Source organism: Canis lupus, chromosome 11 (assembly GCF_011100685.1).
Source record: "Canis lupus familiaris isolate Mischka breed German Shepherd chromosome 11, alternate assembly UU_Cfam_GSD_1.0, whole genome shotgun sequence".
Lineage (NCBI taxonomy): Eukaryota > Metazoa > Chordata > Mammalia > Carnivora > Canidae > Canis > Canis lupus.
Genome location: NC_049232.1, coordinates 69,276,305 through 69,288,846, shown reverse-complemented (window position 1 = coordinate 69,288,846; position 12,542 = coordinate 69,276,305). Strand labels below are relative to the sequence as shown.

General features: G+C 43.0%; 1 long non-coding RNA gene across 5 annotated transcripts in view; it reads right to left on the bottom strand.

Moving 5' to 3' along the window:
- Positions 1-12,542, bottom strand: part of LOC106559509 — a 106,293-nt gene that overhangs the window by 42,110 nt on the left and 51,641 nt on the right. For 3 of the 5 annotated variants that reach the window (XR_005367200.1, XR_005367202.1, XR_005367205.1), the window contains exon 4: positions 6,076-6,245. The exons of the other annotated variants lie outside the window; for them this stretch is intronic. This is a non-coding gene — a long non-coding RNA (uncharacterized LOC106559509). The remainder of the gene's footprint in view (positions 1-6,075; positions 6,246-12,542) is intronic. 5 annotated transcript variants of the gene reach the window in all.

Below are 12,542 nucleotides of genomic sequence, written 5' to 3'. Positions count from 1 at the left end.
TTCTGGGAAAGAAATTTTCTTTGGGAATCTTAGCAAAAGACAGACAAAAAGACATATTTCTAGCAGAGTGATGAATGGAGAGAGAATGTGCCGGAAACTTCCCATCATTCAGTGTCCCACCTGGTGACGGAATGGAAAAAAATCTGGACAGGGTTTGCATGGAATCAAAGAGGTCAATGTGATACTGTCTCCAATGATCAGAAATCAGTGTGCGAACTAAGTAAATAGGATTCCCTTCTTAAAATACCCCAGAGAATTTCAGGAAGGGGAATTTTCCTGTAATTGACAACATATCAACAAAAGGACCGATGGGCCTGAGCCATGTTAGAAGGCCAGTGCATTGCAATCATTCATTCACCCAACATTTGATGAGTACCTACCCTGTGCCGTGTTCTATTTGCATTAGACTATACCCACTAAGAACATAAGCAGGGTCTCTGCTCTCAAGAAGCTTACATTCTAGTGGCATGGGGGGTGGGCAGTTTCCTTTAAAGGTGATTGTGGATCATGTACATGCTATGTATGGGTAATAGGAGCAATGGAAAGAGTCATGGGAGTGAGGATTGAGACCTTAAACAGGGAGATGTTGATGATGATGATGATGATGATGATGATGATGATTCTAAAATAAATGAGGGTGGTAAAAATCAAATGGAAAGGATTTCCAGAGATTTTGGAATGGCAGAGATTTTAATTATACTCCTAAGAGTCATCAAATCTCCCCAACTGAGGTATCTCTGGAGCATCTAGAGCCCAGTAGTAATCCCCCAGATGAACTAGGGCCTCTTCCTAATTCTATAGCTAATGAAGTGCTACTTAAAGAGCTTTCAAATCCTGACACTCAGAATCTAGATGCCTGGAACAAGGAGATCTGGATTCCTTACCATTTGACAGTCTTGGTTTTCAGGCACCAGTGGGCTCTTCAGAAGATCCCACAGACCCAGAGACCACAGTTCCCAGCAGCAGCCCCGTCAGGGCAGCAGGGCGCCAACAAGTCAGCAGTCAAGGCGGCTGAGCTGCACCTACATGCAATGGCTGCAGGTCAGCAGCCACATAAAGAAACAAAGACTGGATGAAAGGAAACTGGATCCCATAGTGCCATGAGCACTCTGAAATGAGTCTACTGTTGTCTCAGATGGCCCTTCAAAACACATGCCATCCACATTTTTATCAGTAGTTATCCAAATTCCTGCACTTCATGGATTACCTCCTTAGTGAAGCTTTCCCTGATGGCTCTGCATAGAGCCCCACATCTCTTTTGTTTCCTTCATAGGGCCTTATGTAACCTATTTTTATGTGTCTATAAGGCGGTGGCTACATCTGCCTTTTGCTGCTGAATCCTGGCACCTAGCACAGTTCCTGGAAAATAGTGGGTAGATAATGGAAAGGTGTCAAGTGAAGGAATACTCAACTGGGAAATTGCTTACTGAAAGGAAGAAATGTAGATTTAAACATCCCTAAATATTCACATTGAGTAGTAGCCTTGTAGTGTTTCATTCTAGTGAGACAAAGACTTGAAATTTTGAATTAAAGTATAAAAATATAAACATTCTTTTTTTTATTTTTTTTATTTATTTATGATAGTCACAGAGAGAGAGAGAGAGAGGCAGAGACACAGGCAGAGGGAGAAGCAGGCTCCATGCACCGGGAGCCTGATGTGGGATTCGATCCCGGGTCTCCAGGATCGCGCCCTGGGCCAAAGGCAGGCGCCAAACCGCTGCGCCACCCAGGGATCCCAAAAATATAAACATTCTTAACAAAGGATATTAATTCTATTCCCGAGACATACTAATGCTATGAAACATATAAAAACATTGCAGCTTAAGCATCATCGTTAAAAAAAAATTCTTTAAAGCCAGAAAACAACTACACTGACTCCTTGATAGAAGAGTTCCCCATATGCCGAATTTTAAGCACCCACGAATTTTATTTTGGTATCCTTAAGAATTCTAATTTTCATCTAACTGAATAACTCCAGCTTGGTAATAGTAATAGAAAAGAGTGAAACTGAGAGCCAAGGAATATGATGTTTTGAAATGAAAGTAAACCTTAGCTTCTGCAAAGCCTTGGTTAAGATGCACAGAACAGAGAGGGTGTTCACACAGAACCCAGGAAACAGGCAAAGCATAGAGAACACTGGAGACCCAGGAGAAAAGAATTGCTAAGCTTCCTGGCCTTTGTCAACACTCAGATCGAGGACCGATACAGGCACACACATTCAACACACACGTACACACATGCACCCAGGAGCCTCTTGAGATGTGCATCGTTACATAAACTAAATTTATGAAATTTGCGAGCATTTCAAAACCAAAATCTCCAGAAAATGAAGGTCCATGAGGGTTTCTCTATAAAGAAAAATTTCTGCACCAGTCCACTAGGAAACAAGAAGTAAGCATCTTCCCAAACGAAGCCACATTGTGATGGTAAATCTTCAAAAACGTTCAACAAAGAATTACACGTTGCGAGGTGGTGTTCAGTGTGATCAGGCGTGCAAGGCCTGGAGTCAAACTACTGGCTTGGTGCTCTCTTCATGCTCCTGGCCTACTGAGTGACTGTGGGCGCACGACTTGGGGCCTGGAAGTTCCACCAGCGGCACAACCCCGGACCCCCCACCCCATCTTCATGAGCAAAATGGGGATGAGGATGGTGACACCTCCTCATTCAGTTGTCATGAGCATTACAAGAGACCCCGCGTATAAACCGCTCAGTGGCCTCTCCATTCCCCATAGAATGTCATCTACTACTATTACTTTTATCTCAGACTTCTATTTCCGCCGGCTGAACACTAATGTTTTTGTGCCCCTCTCCCCATTTCTGCAAAATATTCAAGAAGGAATATTCAAGAAGCCAGAGTTCTCTTGAGGGATATCAGCTCGCAAACAGTTTGAGTCAGCTGTTGTGGGCAAGCCTGCTTCCCTTTTTTTTCATTCTGCTAATGTGAGCACATTTCTATCTCGTGTAGTCTGCCGTTTGGACTCCGAGACCATCAAAGCAAGTTAATTTAAATGTTACTACAAAGGTGAAACAAGAATCCTGGGGAGAGTGAGATAAGCTGCCAGCAGCTTCTCCAGCCCAAGACCCTAGTTTTGTGAAATCGGTATTAACCCCACAGCTCCTGCAACGAAGTGGGACTTCAGATGGGGTGACTGGGTGACGGGCACTGAGGTGGGCACTTGACGGGATGAGCACTGGGTGTTTTACTATATGTTGGCAAATCGAACTTCAATAAAAAAATGCATATTAAAAAAAGAAGAAGAAAAGGTGTTCATTATCGTCTCCTCGTGTTGGCTCGCAGCCCTCTCCCTACTCCCATTCCAGATGCAGGTACACGACACACACACATTCACATGCGATTCACCCCCATGCACACACTGACATACACACACACAGTCATGGGTGCATACACATACATTCGTATACACACACGAACCCCCTCACGCCCATACACATTGTCTCCCAAGCTTGAACACACACACACGTATTCACACACACACATTCGCCCCCCCCCCCCATGGACCTTGATAAATGGTTGTGAAACATTCACTTTTTTAGCTCTCAAGAGAAGGTTCTCCCAGACAGCAGTGATAGCTCCAAGAACCAGGAGAAGACACTCTTTACCTGGGGCAGATTCAGGAAGAAGAGTGAAGCCTTACATCAGGGCCCGGGTGTGGCTTTGGAAGCTCAGTCACTTCCTGCATTGCAAAGGTTAAAGAAGTTACCCAAAACATTACAGAAGCTAAAGATTTTAAAGGACTTTTGGGCAAATGCACTAGTTTCCCTTGTAGGTGATCAAGACATCTTAGCCTTCCCTCACAGGAAATGAAATCTGCAAGGTATGGGGCTTGGAAATTCTACAACCATACACTAGTGCCAATTTAGACCAGCTCAAAAAAAGTGGAGGTTTTTTTCCTATTTGATGATTGCTAAGGAATATATGAGAGATCCTGAATTCAAGATGCAATGGGAAAATGATGAAGAGCTCTGCGTAAGAGGGAAACACCCAGTCCTATCCAATGTCCCATGTCTGCAACAATTCTCTTCTGACCTGGACGCTCAACCAAACACTTTCTGGCCATGACCTTGGACTTTATCTCTCTCACACATACTTTCTTACAAGGTATAAATAAGGCGTAAACCACTAGCCCAGTGCCTATCGGTATAATTTCCGATATAATTTCTGAATTTAACCATTCCGCTGCATTTATTTAATTGTACGCTCCGTTCCCATCTAAGTAGGAAAATTCATAATGAATAATGTATGATCTTTTCCCAACTTGTAAACATGTGCTGCACAAGGAGACCCAACTGAGTGGCACTCAACCGTGGCAGCACACCAGAAACTTCAAAGAAGGGGCCAACATGCCAATTTTGGAAAGCCTGAAAAATCAGAATCTCTAGGGTCAGACCTGGATAGGTATTACTTTAAATCTTTCTATGTGGTATGATTCAGTACCTCTGATCTATCCCTTCTGGAGGGGAGTAGATTGACACAGCAAGCCAAACATGAATAATCCCATTATCTCTTGAAACCCTCTAATGGTTTCCCATTGCAATTAAAATCAAGTGCCCACTGTGGGGATTTTCTAACACAGTCTACCAGGCCCTATATAACCAGGGTCCCTCTTGGCTTTGACCACTATTCCTACCACCCCCCTTCCAGGGATACCCAGGGACTTTGCACGGGCTGCCCTCATGTTCATACTGTTTTTCCCAGAATTTTGTGTGGCTTGCTCCTTCCCATCAGTTATTCTTAGCTCAAATGTCATCTTTTGGAGACGCCTTCCCCAACCATAGCAAGCCGGATCCCCACCAACTGATTATTACTCTCTCCCACTGCCCATGCACGCCATGTAGCCCTACCCATAATCACGTTTGTTTTTATGGTCCATCTCACTCCATCCCCATTAGGATGTAAGCTCATTGAGAGCAGAGACCTTGCATACATTATGAATGGTTATGGCCCAATGTCTACACAACACAGTGTGACACAAGGTAAGCACTCAACAAATACTGATTGAATAAATGAACAGAGTGCATTGGCCTCCTAAAATGATGTCAAGTCCATAGGTTGACAAGTCCTCTCTGTTGATATGTTGTGAATCTCAGGGAAATTCCTCTCCCAAAATTCACTGGGTTATTTTAGCAACGGATTGGAAATCCTAATTACTCAGGTCACGCAATGCTTAATTAAGCTGCTTTCAGTTTATTCAATTAAAAACCTTTCTTTCTCTTGACGTTGCTGATTGAATGGCCCTAAAGTCTGAGAAGTAAGAATAAAAAGGAGGAAAAAAAGCACCTCAATAGCATTCTTTTTCACCAAAGCAGCTTAATTTAATACTATGGATCCACATTTTTCATGACTGTATTTATGGCACAAGGCAATGAATTCCCGGCTCCTAAAACTTCAAAGCAATAATAATATTACGGGCCTCACTTCCTTCCTAAGGCATATTGTATATGCCTACTTGCAAGATGCAAATCCAGCAATTTGCTAAAGTATGAAGACACTGTATAGAGCTGTGGTTTCAAAATGTTAACAGCAGAGCCCCTTTGTTAAAATGAGATGTGAGATGCTTTGAAAATGAGATACTCAAGGGGGCAAGACACTAAGCTACTCCAGTTACTATATATGTGAACACAGGTCAGCAAGTTAAATGAGTGGGGTTCTGCTGGTCATTCCACTAGGAGAACAGGTATCTCAGGCCACATGTCATTTAAGAATGTGAGCTGAAGGTGGCCTCATCATTTCAGGGTATGAATAGCCGCTATCCACACAACATGCCCAGCAATTCAAGGACAATATTGCTCAGCTGAGGGTACAGCAGCTCCACTTAGAGATAAAACTGGCTGTGATGTGTATGTTGAGAGTCCTGCCTCCCAAAGCCCCTCTAGAGCTTCTCAAGCTGTGTCTTTCAAAGGAATTTTCATGGGCTGCCTTTAAAATATCACCCTGGTTAGGATGGAGTTCCACCAGGTGAAAGCAGATAAAGCAGCACTGCTCTGATGAAGTTATGTGGGAGAAATTCCAAAAGCCTTGTCCTTCCCCATGCAGCCTCCCCTGATTCTCTTTACCTGTCTAGAGACTGAGTCCAGAGCTCTCTATAAAATGCATATAAGGTGTGGCGCTTGCCATGGAAAGGGCTGCGAGAGATCACAGGACTGAACAGGCCCAACTTGTCGTCAGAGCTCAATTAAGATGTGTCAACCTGTTGCAATAGGGCTGAAGATGGATCTTGACGGATCTATTGAGACAAAAAGAACAGGCATTTTGATGGCAGGACCAACACATTTCCTATGAAAAATACAAGAACTAAGAAGGAGTTGATATTTAGGGAGGAGGATGACTTCACTGGAGAGAGAGATTGGCACAGAGTAAGAATGCCCCATCAGACCAAGGCAGCTGGGGTAGCTGGTGTGCACTTCCTGAGCTGGGCTTTATTCTGAGAGTTACAAGCATCAGGCAAAATGATGCATAGAAGAGATTCCTTTCATCTAGTGTGCTTCCTGCCCTGGTGGCTTAGCTGGCATTTTTCACTTACAATGGCATTTTACTTATTTCTGGCTCAAAGGGAGCAGGAAAAAAATGAGGAAATGAAAAAGGATTAAGACTATTCATTTCAATTAATATTTGTTGAGTGTCTACACAGCAGACATTATTAGGATATCAAATAATAACATAATAATGTCCAGACATTATTGCCAGAGATACCATTGTGAGCAGGACAGACAAGATCTGTGGTCTCATGAAAATAATATTCTAATGGGGAAAACTAGTAACAAGCCAATCACTACCTAGAGAACTAAAATATGGTGATGGAATCAGGAGTGGTTGGGTGGGCAGAAAGGAACCAATTGCAGTTGGTCAAAAGAGGGGCAATTCTAGGTACAGAGAATAACTAGTGCAAAGGCTTTAAAGCTTGAAGTATTCAAGGAACCAACAGAAAGCCACTGTGGTCTCAGAAGGGGGGTGGGGAGGGAAACAATCCATTAAGAGATGAGATCAGAGAAGAAAATAGGAGCCTGACCATGTAGGGCTCTGTATGAGGAGAAAGAGTAGAGCTTTAAACTATAGTCAATCTGAAGCCATTATAAGTAGTAAGCAAGATAGTGGGGCACCTGGGTGGCTCAGTTGATTAAGTGTCTGCCTCTGGCTCAGGTCATGATCTCAGGGTCATGGGGAGCCCCACATTGGGCTCCCTGCTCAGTGGGGAGTCTACTTCTCCCCCTCTTTCTGCTCTTTCCCCCTGCTCATGCCCACTCTCTCTCTCCCTCTCTTTCAAATAAATAAATAAAAATCTTTAATTAAAAAAAAAAGTAAGCAAGGTATTGACATAATCCAAGTATATTTTCAAAGGACAATCTGCCCTCAGTTTAGAGAACAAATGTGCAAGTGTGGAAAGAAAAACACCAATTAGAGGATCATTTGGATGTCCAAGGCAACAAAATGCGGCTATAGTCTATAGATGCAGATTTTTAAAAAAAGTGAATTATTTTGAATTATGTTTTTCAAATAGATTCCACATGATTTAATACTGGAATGAGGGGAAGAGAGTAATCATGGTAACACCTAGTTGTCTAGGTTTGAGCATCTGGGAGAGTGTTGCTACCATTTACTTAAGTGAAGTCAATGGATGAAGGAATGGCCTTGGGTGTGGGAGGAATCTAGACTTATACTTTCACTATGTAAGTTTTGTGATGCCTTTGAACATGTCAGACAAGTAATAAGCAATAAAAATCTACAGTCCCAGGGGTAGTCAACACTAGCCGATATATTTGGGTATCATCAACACAGAGAATTTTTTTTCTTATTGAAGTATAGTTGACTACACAGATATTTTTAAAGTCATGGGTTGAGGGAAGTCACCTAGAAAAACTGCATCAATATAGATGAAGAAAGAGCCAAGACCATCCTGAGATATCTCAAGATTTAGAGGTTGAAAAAATAAATAAATAAAGCAAAGGAAACTGAGAAGTGTCAGCCAGTGCAGTAAAAGAAAATCCAGGGGAGTGGGAGGTCATAGAAGCTGAGAGAAAAGAATTTTTCAAGAAGCAATGGTGCTGGAGACCACACAAGGTAAGACCTAAGTTACCACTGGATTTGACAACATTAAGACCATTGGTACACTTGATAAGCAGTGTTTCAGTATGGTGGGGAGCATCTGTGTCAGTGACCTCTCACTGAGCAACAAGTTGCCAAGTACTTAATGCTTTAAAAGAACAAGTTATAATATCTTACTATTCTGTGGGTTGATGGACAGTTTCTCTGCATGTGATGTCAAGGGTGAGTTGGGTTGGTTACAGTCAACTGGAATCAACTGGGCTAGAACATCTCACTCTGAATGCTCAGTAGCTAGAATTTGATCCTGGCTGTTGGCTGGGAGCTCCACTTGGGCTGTGGACCAGAGAAGCTACAGGCGGCTTAGGTTTCTGAGAAAGAGTGTCCCAAGCGGGATCAGTCCACGAGATCCACCGAGGCAGAAGCTGCAGGGATTTTATGAGCTAGTTTCAGAAGTCATGGAGCACTGCTTCTATCATGTTCTATTGATCAAAGTAAGCCCAGAATCAAGGGGAGGGGAAACAGACTTTTCTTTTTCTTTTTCATTAAAGTAGAGTTGACACACAATGTTACATCACTTTCAAGTATACAACACAGCAATTTGACAAGTCCACCTGTCTCCCTACAACACTATTATAATACCATTGACTATCTTCCCTATGCTGTACCTTTTACCCCATGACTTATTCATTCCATAGCTGAAAGCCTGTACTCCCATCCCCCTTCCCTCATTAGCCCATCCCCCTCAACCCCTCCCTCTGACAACCACCAGTTTGTTCTCCATTTTATGGGTCTGTTTCTAGATTTCACCTTTCAATAAGAGATTAGCAAAGAATATGTCGCTATGTTTTATCTTCCATAGGACATATCCTGATGGAAATAAGTTGAGAGGGGAATTTGAGGTGGGGAAGGGGAGCAAAAAACCTCAGACAATCCATAATTGCCTGCACACAAACTCATGAGCTGAGCTAAAACAAAACAAAACAAGGTCCTTATTCTGATCCTACTACTAATTCCCCCAAACTTAACTCTCAATTTACAAGCTATCAAAACTGAGAAATATGAAATTAGATAGGAATAAAGAATCAAGGGTGCCTGGGTGGCTGAATCGGTTAAGCATCTGCCTTTGGCTCAGGTGATGATCTCAGGGTCCTGGGATGGAGCCCCAAGTCTGGCTCCTTGCTCAGCAGTGAGTCTGCTTCTTCCTCTCCCTTTGCTCCTCCCCCACCGCTCATGTGCTCTCTCGCTCTCTCTCTCTCTCTCTCTCAAATAAATATTTTTTTAAAAACCAAACAGTAAGAGTACAAGAAAATAATGATAAAATAGTTATGCATAAAAAGGTGGAGGTCTTCCTAAGAACTCTGACAGTAGAAGCCAAGAAATAAAAGACATTTGGACTAGATGAACATTAAAATTTCTATAAATCAAAAAGTAAGATTTTTAAAATCACCAAAACTAAAAAAATAATAATAAAAATTAAAAATCAACCAAAAACTATGGAATATTAATAAAATCACTAATGAATTCTTACAAATCAAGAAAAAAAGCATCTCAATAGAAATGGGCAAAGGGCATACACTCAAAAGGAAAACCAAACAGCCGATAAATAGATAATAAAACATTAAAGCTTTGCTGGCAATAAAAAAAATGCAAAATAAAATGTTAAGATGGCATTTTCTGAAAAGCTAACGGGCAATTGTTTTTAAGTCATCACTTGAGATAGGCAAGTTTCAAGGAAAATGGCACCACCAGATATTGCCAGAAAAAGTACACATTGGAACATCCCTTTCAGGAGGAAAATGCAGCATTCTTCATCAAAATTCCCTGGTGGATACAGGGTACCATTGTTCTACAAACACAGATTGTTCTTTCTTATCATCAGGCTTTGCCAGGCACCTTCCCCCTCTCTGGGGTTCCTTACTCCTGCACTCCATTGGTAGGAAAATCCTATTTGTCATTTAAAACCCAGCTCAGTTCTGAATTCCTCCAGCAGAACTTCTGCAAACTCAACTTTCTCCAAGGTGGGAAAAACCACACCCTCCCACATACGATTTCTGTGCCTTTCTCAAGTCTATGCTCCTGTCACACTGCAATATGATTATCCACCTTCTGGCTGGGCCATCTTCCTGCAGGTCTCTCCGATGATTCTCAAGCTCTTCATCTGGAAATGAAGTTAATAACTATTCTGCAGAGCTATTGGAAAAATTAAGATACTCAATTTGTTGATATGTGAACAGCAAATGGCAGCTTTTCAAATTCTTGCTCTTTTTCATACTCTGTCCACCTTTCCCTTGCTGTTGGGTAATGGACTTCCTTAAATATGGTTCAGTCCAACGCTACTTCTGTTCAGTCACCTTAAATATTAAAAACAATCTTGTTTCTATTATTATATAGCTTGGTCCATTTATTTTTTAATTCCTGTCTCACTGAAGTCTCCTCCTCCCTTGCCCTCCAACCCAGTCATGCTTGCAGTTCCAGCAGCTGGGGGCAGAAGGAGTTGGATCTGGTGCACGCTCAGTCCTTCCATCTTCCTTGCCTCTCTGCCTCCACTGTTGGGGCGGGAAGGAGGGAGAAGGAAGGTGATGATGTCCTCGTCCAACTACGGGCAGGGGGACAGTCTACTTTTTTTGTTGCTCATGACACTCATTCCCTTGTGTAAGCAAACACACTGGGATCTTTCAGGGTGAAGGTGAGTCCCCTTCTTGTCAGGTGTCTCTGCTTCTCAGTCTATCTGTTGAAGGACTGGCTATTTCTCTCTGGGGGCCAGTATTCAAATGCAGGCTGTTTCATAGAGGCACTTGTGGTTCTTTAGAAGGCTCTCTAGGGACTTCCCTCTACCCAGCCCCCTGGTGTGGGAACCTGGGTAAGGTTTGACATCTTCCTCTTCTCCCAACTCCCCCACCCCTAGGCAGCCTGTCCTTCACCCTCTGTCTGTAGAGGCCTCTTCTCCCATCAGTGGTCCTTTCAAAGAATCAGCAAGAAGATTTAAACCTGAGGCACCTCCTTGGGGTCCATTTCACCCAAGGAAGACTCCTCTATCATTTCAGTGGCAATACACCTCCCTCATGCTTTTCTCAGACCCACTATCTCTCACCTACCCCTTCTCCACAACCAGCACCATCAGCCATAGAAAATCAGGTTCTATAAAGGTCCAGATGTTCAAAAGATTTCAGAAATGAAATGATCAGCCCTCTCCAGCTTTGAAAGGGAAGGTGAGGGAACAAATGTCAGGCTTTCTCAGTTTTAAGGAAGGAGAGAGGCAAGTTAAGTGCCCCTCCATGAGGAGGGGAAGAGGAAGGAGGAGAGTCCATGAAAACAGTGCTCTCCGCCTCCACACTTCTCCTTATCCTGGCTTTTTTTTTTTAAGATTTTATTTATTTATTCATGAGAGACACAGAAGGAGAGAGGCAGAGACACAGGCAGAGGGAGAAGTAGGCTCCGTGCAGGGAACCCAATGTGAGACTTGATCCCAAGACCCCAAGATCAAACCCTGGGCCAAAGGCAGACACTCAACCACTGAGCCACCCAGGTGTCCCGCTTTTTTTTTTTTTTTTTTTTTTTTTTAAGAAAGAGAGAGAGCAAGAGAGCATGAATGAGGAGGGGCAGATAGAGGAAAGTGAATCTTAAGCAGGCCCCATGCTTTCTGGCTACACTCAAGAGAAAAAAACTGGTCAGGGGCAAGATTAGAATCAAGAAGATTTATTGGGCTGCTATTTCTATCATCCAGGGAAGAGGTGACAGTGGCCTGGACTAAAGCATTGTCAGAGAGATGGAGAGAGGAGTGAAGACCAGAGATATGGAGGCATATCCAGCAGCCCCCAACAACTAATCAGATAGAATGTAGTGGTTGAAAGAGAAAGAAGCAAGGTATGATGCCCGTGTTTCTGGCATGAGTCACTGAGTACATGATAGTGCTACTCTCACAGGTGGATGACCCCAGGGGAAAACAGATTTGACTCAGAGGATAGGAAGGTGATGTATTTAATAGTTGACGTGGTTTGCATACCCCATTCAACAACTTTATAGGATCGATAACACCCTTTCCACCTCATAAACAGAGATACTAACCATCTGGGAGGTGAAAGGTCATAAAACCAGGAAGAAGAGGAGCTGGGGCAGAAGTCCTCTTGACACCAGGGGCCCCAAGGAACAAGGGAACCCCAACAGGCCAAATCCCCAAGACCAACTTGGGGCTGACCATCATTAATACAGCCTAGAAGCTCATTCTTCATGTTTAAAGGAAAAAAGACAGAAAATCCAGGAGATATCACTCTTAGTCATTTCTGTCTATTTCAAATTCCCCACCACACAGGCTGGGGTCCTGGGTTTCTTTATCTCAATGGCACAATTTGCCACACATGGTTCACACATGGTTTAAATGGTCCTTCTATGAAGGGAGATAACATCAGGCAAAAGGTAGCATTTCCTCTTCCGGGAGAGTTGTCTCCACCTATTCCCTAGGCACACTTCACACATGGATGGC